Source organism: Zingiber officinale, chromosome 4B, assembly GCF_018446385.1.
Source record: "Zingiber officinale cultivar Zhangliang chromosome 4B, Zo_v1.1, whole genome shotgun sequence".
NCBI classification, from domain to species: domain Eukaryota; kingdom Viridiplantae; phylum Streptophyta; class Magnoliopsida; order Zingiberales; family Zingiberaceae; genus Zingiber; species Zingiber officinale.
The window spans coordinates 65,946,977-65,962,139 of record NC_055993.1 but is presented as its reverse complement, the minus strand read 5'-3'; the positions used below and the strand labels follow the sequence as shown (position 1 = coordinate 65,962,139).

The window sequence follows — 15,163 nt, the reverse complement described above, 5'->3', positions numbered from 1 at the left end:
AAGAACTTACCTTAAATGGTCCTGCTCAATACACTCAGAGTGTACTAGTGTAATTTATCAGTCAAGATAAACTAATACCTAATTACACTGCGACTATTCCAATGGTTTGTTCCTTTCCATCTCAGTCGTGAGCTACTGTTTATAATTTATAAGGAATTGATAATATGATCTTCTGTGTGTGACACCCCACACCATGTTATCTACAATATAAATTAATCAAACAACTACACTTAACTTATAAATGTAGATATTTGACCAATATGATTTTTATTTCTAAGTAAATGTTTATACAAAAGCTAGGCTTTTAGTATACATTCCAACAGTCCTTACATGGGCTTGCCTGTCACGTGCGCCCCTCGGATAATCAACATAAGAATTCATCACTCCTCAACCGCATCAAGATATAAGATATGAATGCATACAATCTATCCTACCCCCTTGAATAACCCTATTTCACCCTCAAGATCATCCCTCAAACGTCCTTAGACGGTCTTGTTTATCACGAACGTCCCTCGAAAAATCGAATGAGAGATTATCTCTATAAGATCCACAAGGTATTCAAACATTCAATCAAGAATGAGAATTAGGCCCAAATCACAACAATCCACACAAAATTGAATAGGTACAAACAAGACAAAATCATAGAAATAGGAAATTGGCAAATCCACAAGAGTTTTACATCAATTCATTTTACAAATACTCCCTCCATCCTAGAACATAGAGATCTAATCCATAGAACAAGGACAGAAAACTGAAAAGATGAAGATTACAAGCATTCTTGATCCCCAAATCCGAGAAATGAGAGAAATAAAGCTTATCTATAATGAAGAACGGTCTTCGGATCCAATCCTCGATTCCGGAGTCGATACATTGAAGAATCTTCCCTTGAATCACTAAAAAATCCCTCCAAGATGAAGAGGAATCGCCCAAATCTTGCTCTCTCCCAAAGGGGAGAAGATCCCCTTTCAAATCATGAAGAGGGCTTTATATAGAAGAGGGGTTTGGGCGCCACACGGCCTCGAGACACGGCCGTGTGAAGCTCACACGGCCTGTGCTACTCCCTTCTCTGCCTGTCTCACACGGCTGTGTGAGACACGACCGTGGCTTGCTCTGTCATTGCTCCCCTTGCATGACTGTGTAGATCTACACGGCTTGCCCTGCCTCTGGCTTTGGAGCTCCTGCACGACCATGTAATGCACACGGCCAGGGCGTTCTTAGCCTCTGGAAATGTTGCACGACCGTGTAGATCTACACGGCCGTGTACTACTTCAGCTCTGGGGGCTTGCATGGTCGTATTGTTGGAGTGTATACTAAAAGCCTAGATTTTGTAAACATTTATTTTTGAAATAAAAGAATCACATTGGTCAATATTTACATTTATTTGTTAAATGTAATTGTTCAATTAATTTATATAAGTAGATAACATGGTGTGTGGTGTCACACTCAGAAGATCATGTTGTTGGTTTTTTATAAATTATAAACAGTTGCTCACGACTAAGATGGAAAGGAACAAACCATCGGAATAGTCGTAGTGTAATTAAGTATTAGTTTATCTTGATTAATAAATTACACTGGTACACTCTAAGTGTATTGAGTAGGACCATTTAGGTAAGTTCTTTTTGTACTGACTTAATAAAAGAACTAGACCTTAGTTATTATGGAAGTGTGCTCTTAATCCTAATATAATAACAAGCACATATATTTAATATTTATTTCTTTGACTTATCAATGGGTGAGGTTTAGCTCGATAAATCAATATGCCCGATAAGTTAGAAAATGATATTACTTATAGTGTAAGTTGTTGATTATAGAAGAATCTGTGTCTTAGTTATCTAGGTTGAGAATGTCCCCAAGAGGAGCTCATAAGGATTGTCATGTTCAACCCTGCAGGTGGACTTAGTCCGACATGACAATGAGGTTGAGTGGTACTACTCTTGGAGCTAGATATTAATTAAGTGAGTTGTCAGTAACTTACTTAATTAGTGGACATTTGTTATTTTAAACACAGGGAGACTAACACACTCATGATAAGAAGGAGCCCATAATGTAATTTGGGATTGGTGCGGTAGTGCGATAATAACTCTCTAGTGGAATGAGTTATTATCGATGAACTAGAGTTGTGTGTTCGGGGCGAACACGGGATACTCAAGCTCATCGGAAGGCCAAAACCAATTTCTCCTCTAGGTCCCTGTCGTAGCCTCATTATAGTCTCAAGTCCATCCAAATATAAGCCCATCTTGGTATCCAAGAAGGAGGCCAGTCTAATGCTTGGTGACCAGCAAGGGTCGGCCACATCCTCTTCTATATAGGGGTCGACCCTTTGCTTGGTGCCCAAGTATGTAGGGGCCGGCCACAATAATTCAAACTAGGAGGGGCGTTTTGAATTTTTAAAATCTTTTCTTTGTAGAAATCTAGAAATTTTAAAAGAGAAATTCTAAATTTTAAAACTTTCCTTATTTGAATTAGGTCACATGTTTTAAAAGAAATTTTAAAAGTTTTTAAAACTTTCCTTTTTTAACCATCCTCATGGTTTAAGAAAAAAAAAAAGATAAGTTTTAAAATTTAAAATTTCTATCACCATGTTAAAAAAGGAAATTTTATAAGAGAAGTTTTAAATTTTAAAACATGATTTTAATTTTAGAACTTTCCTTTTTTAACTCCTACTTTAGGAAATTAGAAGAGAGCTTGTAAAATTTTATAAAATGATTTCTTCTTGTAAAATTTTATAAAAAATTATTACATTTCTTTCCTCTTATGGGGGTCGGCCAACCTTGCTTGGTGCCCAAGCAAGGTGGCCGACCAAAAAGAAAAAAAATAAAGCATCATCCAAATTGATTTGATGATTGATTCAATCAAGAGGAAAGAAAAGGAAAATAAAAAGGGAAAAGGAAAAACTAGAGGAAGATTTTAATTTTTGTAAAAATTCTTCCCTTATTTGCCTTGGACAAGTATTCTAAAAGAAGGGGTAAGGAGGCTTCATGAAAGACAATTCTTATTCTCTTGCTTGGAGGATCTCTTGGTGTGGCCGGCCATCTCTCTTCTCCCTTTCCCTTTGCTCTCTTCTCCTTGGTGGTGGTGGTGGCCGGATTTTAGAGGAAGAGGAAGAAAGCTTTTGGGTGGTGTTCATCTTGGAGGATCGTCGCCCACACGACATCCAAGGCGAGGCGAGGAATACGGTAGAAGATCTCAAGGTCATTAGTTTACAAAAAGAAGGTATAATTAGCAATTGTTTTCCGCATCATGCTAGTTATTTCTTTTTGTAAGAATTCCAAATACAAGAGGCATTAGATCTAGTATTTCGAATTAGTTTTTTGAATTTGTGTTTTCTTTGTTTTCGAATTTATGATTCGATTGTTCTTTTTGGTTAACCTAGAGTTATTTAAAGAAATTAAATATTAGCTTTCCTTAAAAGGCTTTGTCTAGGCGGTGGTGGTTGCTTCCATATCCAAGAAGGTCATGTGCCTCACCATGCAGTCCTGGAAGCTAATTTTAAAAATTAATATTTAATGGAATTAATAACATAGGTGAATTTGAATCAATAGTGTTAAGTTTCGCTTGCGATTCAAATCTAAACCATTAAGAACAGATAAGTTAAATTTGGAATCAATGATGTTAAGTTCCATCTGCGATTCCTAATTTAACTTCTAAAGAACACAATAGATTATTTAAGGAAAGATTCAATACTTGTACAAAATTTTTGTACAGTGGAACCGGTACGTTTTCCTAGGACTAACCAACAGTGTGGTGTACACGACCTGACTCCTGTTGGCTTCAAAACCTGGCATGGCCGTGTGATGCTCACACGAACATGGCCACTTCCTCCTCTACTGCAGCCACACGGGTGGTGATCACCACACGGCCTGGGCAACCCCCCATGGCAGGGTCATGTGGCACACAAGGATGGTGCCTTCCTCCTTTGGTTTACTTGCAGATCTGGCCACGATCATAAATCCTTCACCAAATATGACTTCTGTGTACAGAAAATGCACAAAAGCAGATCTCCGAATAAAAAGAGTAAATATGATAAAAGAAAAGCTGGAAGTATGAAAATGCATAGATAAAACATGCTCAAAACATGTGAATGTGCGTCAACATATGCTAAACAAGTGTATACAATCTGCGCACATCAAGGAGGTAGTAGGAGCAGTGTTGGGTGTGTGTGTGTGGTGGAATAGTAGAAGAAGACCTTGGAATTTGCTAATACTTACAATGTGCTAAATCTTTATGCTATCGTGTTGTCTTACCTTCGCTCTACATGAATTACTACCATGATTTGTTTAAGATGAACTTACTAGTTTGACAGTAATTAGAATGCCTGAAGAGTTAGCAATCTAATAGTCCTAATCTTTGCTTCCACAAGATTAAAAGCTTGAGTTACAATTGTCTGTTGAAATTGGCTAAATGTTGCTTACGTTAAGTAGCATTATGTGTTAAATACTTGCATACAAATAATTGCTTGCAATGCTTGTTTGACTCCATTAAAACCATTTTTAGAGTTGTTAAAGAATAGATGCATCATTGAAATTCTAAGTACTCAATCAAGGCTTCTACATGCCTACGTCATTTAATAGAAACAAAAATTTGAAATTCGTAATGAAAGAGTAACGTTTGCCATAAGGTAAGAAGGGCGGGCGTTACATTTCTCATGGCCCTAGTGAAAGACATGGTCATGTCTCATTGCTCTGGTAAAAGACATGGTCATGTCATCTCATAGAAACATCTTTTAGTCTATCTAAACTTAGTTTTCTTTGGTTAAAGTCTGAAGTAAAGTTGTATATTTTGAAGCCGTCTACATTTTGGTATTTGGAACAATCCATAACTCTAATAGAGAAAAAAATTATGGCTATTTTACTTTCTATCCATAGTGTAGAAAAATCACATGACCGTGTCTGAAAAAAGGCACGGTCATACCTAAGAGGCATGGCCAGGCAATGGGAAACACTAGATTGTATCATATTTTCACACGGTTGTTCCTCATAAATATGACTTAAATTTTTTAGAGGATCTATACTTTATTTTAGCTCCATTTTTACTCTAAATCGTGTCTTGTCAATGAAAACAAGCAAAGAGCAGATCTTCGAACAAAAGGAGTAGAAGTATGACCTAATAATGAAATAGGGTATATTAAATATAGATTATACTCATGAAATATAAGTAGATGTGTATTCAATAATATCTTAAAACATATATAATTTACGGACATCATAACTATGCACTTGCGATTTTGAGCCATCAAGTTTTTAGTACCGTTATCAAAGACTATTTGATTAACATTGATTCACAAGTGATTTAGTTAGTCTATACTTCTTTTTTCCTTGTTCATAATTCTACATTTTATTTCTCATAAATTCTACAATTTCTATTTTTCTAATAACTCCATTTTGAATGTGATTGAGATTGTTTTCATTTTCTGTGTAAGAAATCTTCTTGTTGACTCTGAAATTGAAAGGATATTCTATCGAAAAAGAAATCTACAAAAGCAAGTAGAAACAAAGCAAACTTAAATAGTCATGGAAAACAAACCGCTAAAAGACTATGTTGCACCTAGTTCTAGAGCCTAAGGTCTAACATCACCAAACTTTCGATTGAGTCTAACAACTTTGAATTTAAACCTACTTAATATCCATGGTACAATAAAAGAAATTTGGTGGAGGATGAACTAGGACCCTAACCAACACTTGGAAATATTTTTAAAAATTCTGTGGTATAATGAAGATTAATGGTGCTTCAGTAGATGCTATCAAATTGCTCTTGTTCACATTTTCATTATAGGAGAAAACCAACGCTTGGCTCAATTCTTTACTAGTTGATAGTATAACCAATTGAGTGCAGTGTGAACAATAGTTCCTAAGAAAATTCTACCCTCTAAGAAAGACGAATCACATGAGAAATTTGATCGCAAACTTTATGCAAAAAGATGGAGAGCCCTAAATGAAGCTTGGGATAGATCAAAGGACTAACGCCAATGCTCTCATCATAGACTTGAGAAGTGGTTCATTATCTACACCTTCTACAATGAAATTAACTAATAAATGAAGATGTCCTTAGATTCCACAACTGATAGAGCCTTAATGTGCAAGGGATCGGATGAAACAAAAAAAATCATAGAGTGTAGCACTGAACCATCATCAGTGGGTGTCCTGAAGAGGTAACCTTGTTAAGATCATCGATAAGTAAGTTGGACCCCGTGGTAGTTTTGATGTGATCAACCAAGTTGGTTAGGTCTTGCTGTGTTTGATCCCTGTGTTTGAGTGTGCAGGAGCTTAGGAGCACAGGAAGTCAAGCGGAAGACGCAGCTAGCGAGAATGACGGCACGGGAAGGGAGCCGACGGGCTCGGTGCGTCCGAAGGACGAGAGAGCTACGGAAGAGTACTCCGGTGGACGTGAAGAGCTTGCGCGGCGTTCGAGGGACGTTAAGCCGGGACGGAAGGCTGCTCGAGGAAGGCCGGGAATTGGGTTCGAGTGAGCCCTATTCCGGTTGGCTGCAATCACCCAAAAGAACGGAGTGAAGGAAGCTGGAAGCTTGGAGGCGCCCTTGAAGGCGCCCTGGAAGGCGCCCTTGAAGGCGCCCTGGAAGGCGCCTTCAACAGGTCAGTTTTGACCGTTTGCGTGTGGATAAAGTTTGATCCGCTGACCGAGCTGGAGGCGCCTTGAACCTTGTTGGAGGCGCCTTGGACCCTCGGGATAGACTTTCCAAGAGCTATAAAAAGGCCCCTGGAGCTAGGAATTCAATAACAACTCAAGCATTCAATCTGTAGTGTTTCCTAGCAATAGTTCTAAGCTTTTGAAAGTGTAAAAGGCTTCTCCGCCTTCAGCAAAGGAGAGTTTCTTTTAGTGCGCTTCTATTGCCCTGGATTAACAACCTCCTTGGTTGTAACCAGGTTAATTCTTCTGTGTCTTTCTTTTACTGTTTTATTATTTTGTTAACTATTGCACTAACTGAGTTGAAAGTACGAGGAGGGTATTTTCGTTTTTGTTTTCAGCAATTCACCCCCCTCTTGCCGGTCTCCGCTGCACCAACAAGTGGTATCAGATCCTGATCGCCTCAGAAGGACTAACCGCCAACTGAAGCACTACGATCAAGACGATGGCCGGAGCGAACATCCATCCCCCGAAGTTCGACGGAGACTTCGCCACATGGAAGCACAAAATGGAGGTATTTTTTAAAACGGATTTTGATATTTTTATTACAATGAAATATGGTTTTTCAGCACCGAAAGACAAAGAAGAAAACACATGGAGCAAAAAGGAGCAAGCCGATTTCGTCGCCAACGGAAAGGCAGAATTCCACCTGCTCAATGTGCTGCCACCACAAGAAGTAAATCAGATCGGAAGCTACGACTCAGCAAAAGATCTCTGGAAAAAATTCCTGGAGCTACACGAAGGTACTTCCGAAGCGAAGCTAGCGAAGCGCGACATCCTCCGAAACCAGTTAACGAAACTCCGGATGAACCAAGGCGAGAAGGTAGCGCAACTCCAAGCGAGAATCAAGGAGCTGATAACGCAACTAACGAACCTTGGAGAAGAGGTAACCAACCGGGATTCCATCCGATACGCGCTCAATGCCTTCCCGAGAACGCCAGAGTGGGCCTCCTTAGTAGATGCGTATTACATCTCTAAGGACCTCGAGGTAAGTACTTTAGAACAATTATTTTCCACTTTCGAACTTCACGAGTCTCGAGTTTCAGAACCCAACGGAGCAGAGAAGACAAGTCAGAATATTGCCTTAAAGGCAAAGATGAACAGTTCTGACTCCGAAGCCTCAGTCGACGAATCCGAAGCGGCACTACTGGTAAGACGCTTCAATAAGTTTTTCAGTACTAATAAATTTAAACCGCAGAGGCATCATCGAAAGAAGAGGACGGTTCGCTGCTATAACTGCAACGAAGAGGGGCACATCAAAGATGACTGCCCAAAGCTAAAGAGAAAGGAGAAAGAAAGGGAAAAGCCAAAATACAATAAGCCAGAACCCTTCAAACACAAGAACCTAAAGGCAACGTGGGATGATTCGTCATCCTCCGAATCGGAAGTCGAAGAATTCTCGGGACTAGCACTGATGGCCAACCATCAGCAAGAAGAAACGTCCAGCTCAGAGATGAGCATCGACGAAGGGGGAGGAACGTCAGAGGAAAGCAGCAGTGAAGGGGGAGCGTCACCAGACCAGGTAAGTAAGGTACGCAATCTAACCCCAACTCAATCTTTTAAATTTATCAGGTCTCTTTCTAAAGAGTTAGATCAATTAGAAAAAGAGAATGTTGAACTAAAGTTGAACCTAGCAAGAGCATGCCCGTTAGAAATGTATGATCATCTAAAATCAGAAAATGAAAATTTGAAATTAGAAATTGAAAAACTGAAATATGCTGCATGCTTAAATCAATTTCCAAATTCAAAATTAAGAATTTATGGTAAATGAAATTGGTATATAAGGAAGCATCAAGGTTAACTTAGAAAAATACCAAGAAACTATATACCCCCTAGATTTTTGAATAATCCTGTAGGAAGGAACCTCTATTGGGTTCCAAAATCTGTGCTTAATTAATTTTTCAAAAATTAAAAAGCTTCCAGTGAGAAAATTAAATATTGAAATTCTCTATAGAAGCTTTGTCTAAGGAAGTGGTTGTTGCTCCAATAACCAAGAAGGCCTAGTGCCTCGCCACGACCTGGAAGCTAAAATATTGAAAAAAAATGTTTAATTAACTTTCTGAAAAAGCATTAAACTAGAATTAAATAATGCTTTAAAAGTTTTTAAATCTTTTTAAAATTCTAAAAAGTCATATTGTGAAAATTCAAAATTTTAAATTTTACTTAGAAATTTTTTTAACTTAGAATTTTTTTTAAATTTTGTTTGGAAAAATTCATTTTGACTTAGAAATTTTTTTTTTAATTCATATTGAGGTAGAAAATTTTTTCTGAAAATTCAAATATTTGACTTAGAAATTTTTTTAGAAAATTTTATTTTTAACTTAGCAATTTTTTTTTCAAAAATTCATTTTTAACTTAGAAAATTTTCAAAAAACTTCAATCTTACTTGAATATTCTTAAGACCTCATTTTTGCTGTGATCAAAGGGGGAGAGAAAAGTACAAGTTTAGGGGGAGTTAAAGAAAACTTAAAATTTATTTTTTTTAAAAAAAATGTTGCAATTTTACTAATTGCAAAAATTATTCTTAACTTGTTAGTTTAGTAATTTTTCTTTAAAATTACTATTTTTTTTGTCTATTTTTAACCCTAACTTGAACTTGGGTTGATGCACATCAAAAAGGGGGAGATTGTTGGACCCCGTGGTAGTTTTGATGTGATCAACTAAGTTGGTTAGGTCCTGCTGTGTTTGATCCATGTGTCTGAGTGTGCAGGAGCTTAGGAGCACAGGAAGTCGAGCGGAAGACGCAACTAGCGAGAAGGACGGCACGGGAAGGGAGCCGACGGGCTCGGTGCGTCCGAAGGACGAGAGAGCTGCGGAAGAGTACTCCGGTGGAGGTGAAGAGCGTGCACGGCGTTCGAGGGATGTTAAGCCGGGACGGAAGGCTGCTCGAGGAAGGCCGGGAATTGTGTTCGGGTGAGCCCTATTCCGGTTGGCCGCAATCACCCAAAAGAACGGAGCGAAGGAAGCTGGAAGCTTGGAGGCGCCCTTGAAGGCGCCCTGGAAGGCACCCTTGAAGGCGCCTTCAAGCTTGTTGAAGGCGCCTTCAACAGGTCAGTTTTGACCGTTTGCGTGCGGATAAAGTTTGATCCGCTGACCGAGCTGGAGGCGCCTTGAACCTTGTTGGAGGCACCTTGGACCCTCGGGATAGACTTTCCAGGAGCTATAAAAAGGCCCCTGGAGCTAGGAATTCAATAACAACTCAAGCATTCAATCTGTAGTGTTTCCTAGCAATAGTTCTAAGCTTTTGAAAGTGTAAAAGGCTTCTCCGCCTTCAGCAAAGGAGAGTTTCTTTTAGTGCGCTTCTATTGCCCTGGATTAACAACCTCCTTGGTTGTAACCAGGTTAATTCTTCTGTGTCTTTCTTTTACTGTTTTATTATTTTGTTAACTATTGCACTAACTGAGTTGAAAGTACGAGGAGGGTATTTTCGTTTTTGTTTTCAGCAATTCACTCCCCTCTTGCCGGTCTCCGCTGCACCAACAAGTAAGACGTCAACACCGTAGACTTGATCTCAGCAAGATGAACGCCTTGGTGAAAAAATTTGACACGATTAATGTTAATTCAGTGAATGTTAGTAATATGAGTTGTGAAGTTTATAGTGACATAGGACATGCGAAGGATGCTTGTTTGTTGGGAGCTATTACTGCATAGTTGGCTTAAATTGAACAAGATGATGCAATAACTAACTTTAACTCATGATGAAATAATCCTTATTCAAGAACTTACAACACCGAATAGAGAAATCATCCAAACTTCTCATATTGCAACAACCAAAATCAAGGTGGACAAAGAAACTTTGGGCAAGCATATGGAAACCATCCTTTATCCCAACTGGATAGGATAGAGAAGATGATAGAGAACTTAATCACACAGTATTCTCAGCTAACCAAGGAAGTCAACCAATTAAAAAGTACAATTGGTAATATGGAGAGTTGTACTAGTGTACTTGAGACTCATCTTGCGCAGGTTGCTAGTTCCTTGTTGATGGCTCTAGGGACATATCTAGAAAAGCCATAATGGAAACTAGTGGAGCATTGCAATGTACTCGTCCTAAGAAGTGGCAAAACCTTAGTTGCACCTCAAGGACCTCGGCCCAATAAAGGAGAAGACCAAGTCCCAGTAGGTGGAGCTACTTAGGCTTCCCATGATAACGATCACATTCAAAAGAAGTCCGAGGTGAAAAATGAAGATTCGAGTAGTAATCCACCTTTGATAACATACCCCTAGTATCATTCCCACAACGGCTTGTGAATGCAAGGGGGGACTAAAAATTTAGTAATTTTCTAGATAAATTCAAGTTACTCTGCATAGAGATACCTCTCCTTGATGCTCTGCACCAAATGCTCAAATTTGCCAAGTTCATAAAGGGCATCATCTCCCACCATAGAAAGATGGAAAATTATGGGACTATTGCACTGATCGAGGAGTGTAACACTCTAATCTTGAACAAAGTGCCTCTAAAACTGAAGGATTTGGAAAGTGATTCTATCTTATACAAGATCAGAACAACCGAGATAAGTAAAGTTTTTTGTGTCTTGGGGTAAGTGTAGGTCTATGCCTTATTCAATTTGTAAGAAACTTGGTCTATATGATCTCAAGTTAACAACAATGGCATTGTAACTTGTTGATCATTCCTATAGATACCCATCGGGTATTATAGAAGATGTGTCGATAGAGGTGGGAAAATTTATTGAAACATTCCAATACTTTATATGTATAAATCTAGTTGACTTTATTTATTTTCTTTGTATTCCTTTCTTTTAAATTTTTCTTTCTTCCTCCCACAAGGAACTATTCACATGAATAGGAATCTTCACTATTATTCCAGAAATAAAGCTCAAGCTTTTAACATCTACTAAAAATTTCAAGCAATTTCACAAATAAAATAGGAAACATTTTCAATTCCAAAACAGAACAACACAAAAATCCTCAGAAACATCTCCAGTGTTTCAATAAAATCTCATCTTCAACTTTACCACCAGAATCAAACTGAACTCAACACTTGCATAAGTCTAAACAAAATCAATTCATAAAGACTTTAAGCATGCGGAGAAATAAACTAAAAACTACCTAACATCCAAAAAAAAAACAGTTAAACTTCTCTCAAACATCGATAAATTCTAGAAAAGAAAAATGGAAATAACAATCAAAAAGGTCGGAGGGAAGTGTTATACCCATGCCGCGATCCACTCAAGCATCTTGGTCTCTTGTCTCTGCATCATCATCTATACCAATCGAATATAGTGAGCCTAAAGACTCAACAAGGGCAACAATTTTATAACAATTAACATACATGAAGTCACAAGCAGTTTAAATTACACAATAAGAAAAATAAAAAAAATGAACTTTAAACAAATAAAATTGCAATGGCATAAGCATTCTATTATGGAGCTTCAACCTTAAATTTTGAAATGCCCTTCAATCATCACGTTATAACTTTCATCTTATCATCTACTTAACGATGCATATATATTAAATATAGTATGCTCAAGATAGTGACCCCTTTTCTTTTTATTTATTCGTCTGATCAAACTGGACCATAGCGCTAGGCTGGCAAGGCTCCCCGGACTTGTCCGATTTCTAATACTTTAACTTGGCAAGGCTCCCCGGACTTGTCCGATTTCCAATACCTTAACTTGGCAAGGCTCCCCAGGACTTGTCCTGATTTCCAATACCTCAAATTAGTAAGTCTCCCTGGCCATGTCTCACCGGCTCTCATACCCATATACTAGTCGCAAACAATCACCTTCCTCAAAATTTATATATACAAGAAGTATCCTTTAAAATACTTCTGATTTAAGTTACGCATTAAACATAAACACAAATTTAATATATATAGTAATCATGCAAAAACATGAGATGATTTCTAAAATAGAGCCAATATAGGTCACATAAACTTCCAAACCTATTGGAAAGAAAGGTTGACAAAGTTGCTACCCGTCCCTAGACTCAACTCCCTTTCTTGTGACCTGTAATCACGCTATGGCTCACCACAACTTCTAACCTCCACTCGACTTGAACCAGGCCATAACCAATGCCTCATTCAACATTTAACACTCCTTACAACCTACTAGATGCAGCTTTAAAGTCACAACCTTTACCTTGCCAATCCAGATTCCCAACATCAAAATAACCTTCGAAACCTTCAAAACTTGGCCCAATGTGTTTCAAAAAAAAATGTTTAGAACTCTCACAACATGCATGATAAATTCCAAAACTCATACCCTACATCAAAACATGAATTATATCATTCAATTGAGGCATAAAGAAAAGTTAACCCTTGCCTTTGAGTTTAGAACGCTTGGAAAAGAAAATTGAATACGGGTTTGTAGGAGGGACAAGGAACGATCGAGGACTCTTCTTCTTCAAAGAACATCTCCAACCTTTCACCACAAACTTTCCCTGAACCAGATGGAGAGAGGGGTGCACGGCTGCTCATCGGTAGAGGAACCCTAGTTCTCCCCCCTTTATGTGCCAATGAATTGAGGATTAAGGCCTAGGTGGTTTGGTTCTTATTATTATTATTATTTATTATTATTTTTAAATATCTACTAATTCCAGCCGGTTAAGAGTTAACATCATAATATAAATTAAATTATATACAACTTCTCTCCTTAATTGTTCCCTTCTTCATTTCCTTGAAATTCTAAGGAAATACATAAAACATGAAACATCGTATAGCATTAAAATCTAACCTCTTAATCAATCTAAACTATTTACAAACAAATAAATAAATAAATAAAATTAATTTAAATCATATTTTCATTTTAATTTATACATGTGGCTTTAGACCCTACATTTTAGTCCCTACTGACTTCGTGGTCCTAGAGATGGAGGAGGATTCAAAAATCCCCATCATTGTGGATGACCTTTCCTTACCATAGCCGAAGTTGTGAATGATCTAAAAAAATCATAAGCTTTCCTTGGCATTCGGTGAGAACAATGTTGAATTTGATTTATTAAAAGCTTCTGATTCAGTGTCTTACTACAAGTTGGAAGGAGTCTAGCCTGAAAAGAAGAAGAAATACCCTAATGAATGACCACTAGACAAAGCACGAAGTCCGACTGGTCAAGAAAAGAAGCCAAATACAATAAATGACAAACACATCATCCCGACGATAGCTAGGATGAAGGAAATGCTTCAGGTCACGCCTTTTCATAAAAGAGGGGAATGCAATTCCCTCAAGGCAAAGACTCCAAGTTGAACAAAGAACATGGGTCGAGCATGTGACCTTAAACGAGCGCTTCTTGGGAGGCAGCCCAAGTGTTCATTATTTTTTTGCTTTTAATTTTTTTTGTACATCATTTGAGTCTTTATTATGCTTTATTTCAAGGCCAAAATATCCACTAATTGGTCTTGACAATTACCATGAGAGTGGAAGGAATTGGGGAGAAAAAGAAGGAAAGCCATGCCTTTTTGTCATGGTCATGCCCCTTCATTTGGAGTTGGCCAAGACCAACATGACAGGGTTGTGCTAAAAAGGCACAACCATACCTCTTCCACAGAAGGCCCCCGAAGCTAATAGGGGTAGGGCATGCCTTTTTTGGCTTGGCCATGCCAATCCTCTGGAGGTTTCCTGATTGTAACAGGTGATGTACGTAGGTTATTTTTGTTTCTAGGCATTCTTTAACGTATATCCACTTGTATTTCATAAATATAATTTATGTTTATTGCATGCTATTTCACTATTATATCATACATTCATCCTATTTATTTAGAGATATACTCTTTGCATATTTTGATTAACAAGATACCATTTGGAGTAAAAATAGAGCAAAGACACACATTGAAGTAAATTATGAAAATCTAGCAACCTGGCTGTGCCCCATAGAACAACCGTGTGACCTATCATATGGCAAAATAGGGGCAAGCCATGCCTTAAGGCACGACTATGCCTCCCAGTAGCAGCCAACAAGGGCTGGTCGTGTGAAAACACATGGTCGTGTCCCCCTTCCACAATCGAACTATGTTCCGGCTATGCCAAATGGCACGATTGTGCCATATTTCCAGAGCTGAATCAAGTTTAGGCTGTGCCAAATGGCATGACCATGCCAAGTTTCTAGAGGTAAATCAGGGGATGATTGTAACACCCATGAAATGATAAGCTATACCAATGAGTATTTTTTCTTTTAGAATAAAAGAAAAAGAGAAATGAAAATAGAAAACAAAAAATGGAAAGAAAGGGGTGAGGTCAAGGATTGAACCTTGAACCTTCCACAAATGATAAAATTAAGTTGGTGTATGGTAACCATTAGAGTAATGAATAATATGTGAATAAAAAAGAATGGAAATGTTAGTTAAGAGTGAGAAGATAGTTAAGTAAAGGAACAAGAGAAAACCAAGTAGCTTACCTCCTCTTCTCTTGATTAAGAAAAGAATAAGCAAAAGACAAGTTGCCTTCTCCTTGTGTTCTTTTCTTTTCTTTTCTTTCTTTCTTCTATTTTCGTGGGAGTTAATGAGGAGAGGGATTTGAGAAATCAAGGGGGATGTATAGGGACATTTTCCCTTTATTTTATCATT

The 15,163-nt window shown here is 38.0% G+C and overlaps 1 non-coding gene across 1 annotated transcript; it reads right to left on the bottom strand.

Annotated features, from left to right (window-relative positions):
• Positions 1–5,877: 5,877 nt before the first annotated feature.
• On the bottom strand, positions 5,878–5,983 carry LOC121978875. Its single transcript, XR_006111208.1, has one exon. It is a non-coding gene; the product is annotated as a small nucleolar RNA R71 (small nucleolar RNA).
• Positions 5,984–15,163: the final 9,180 nt, after the last annotated feature.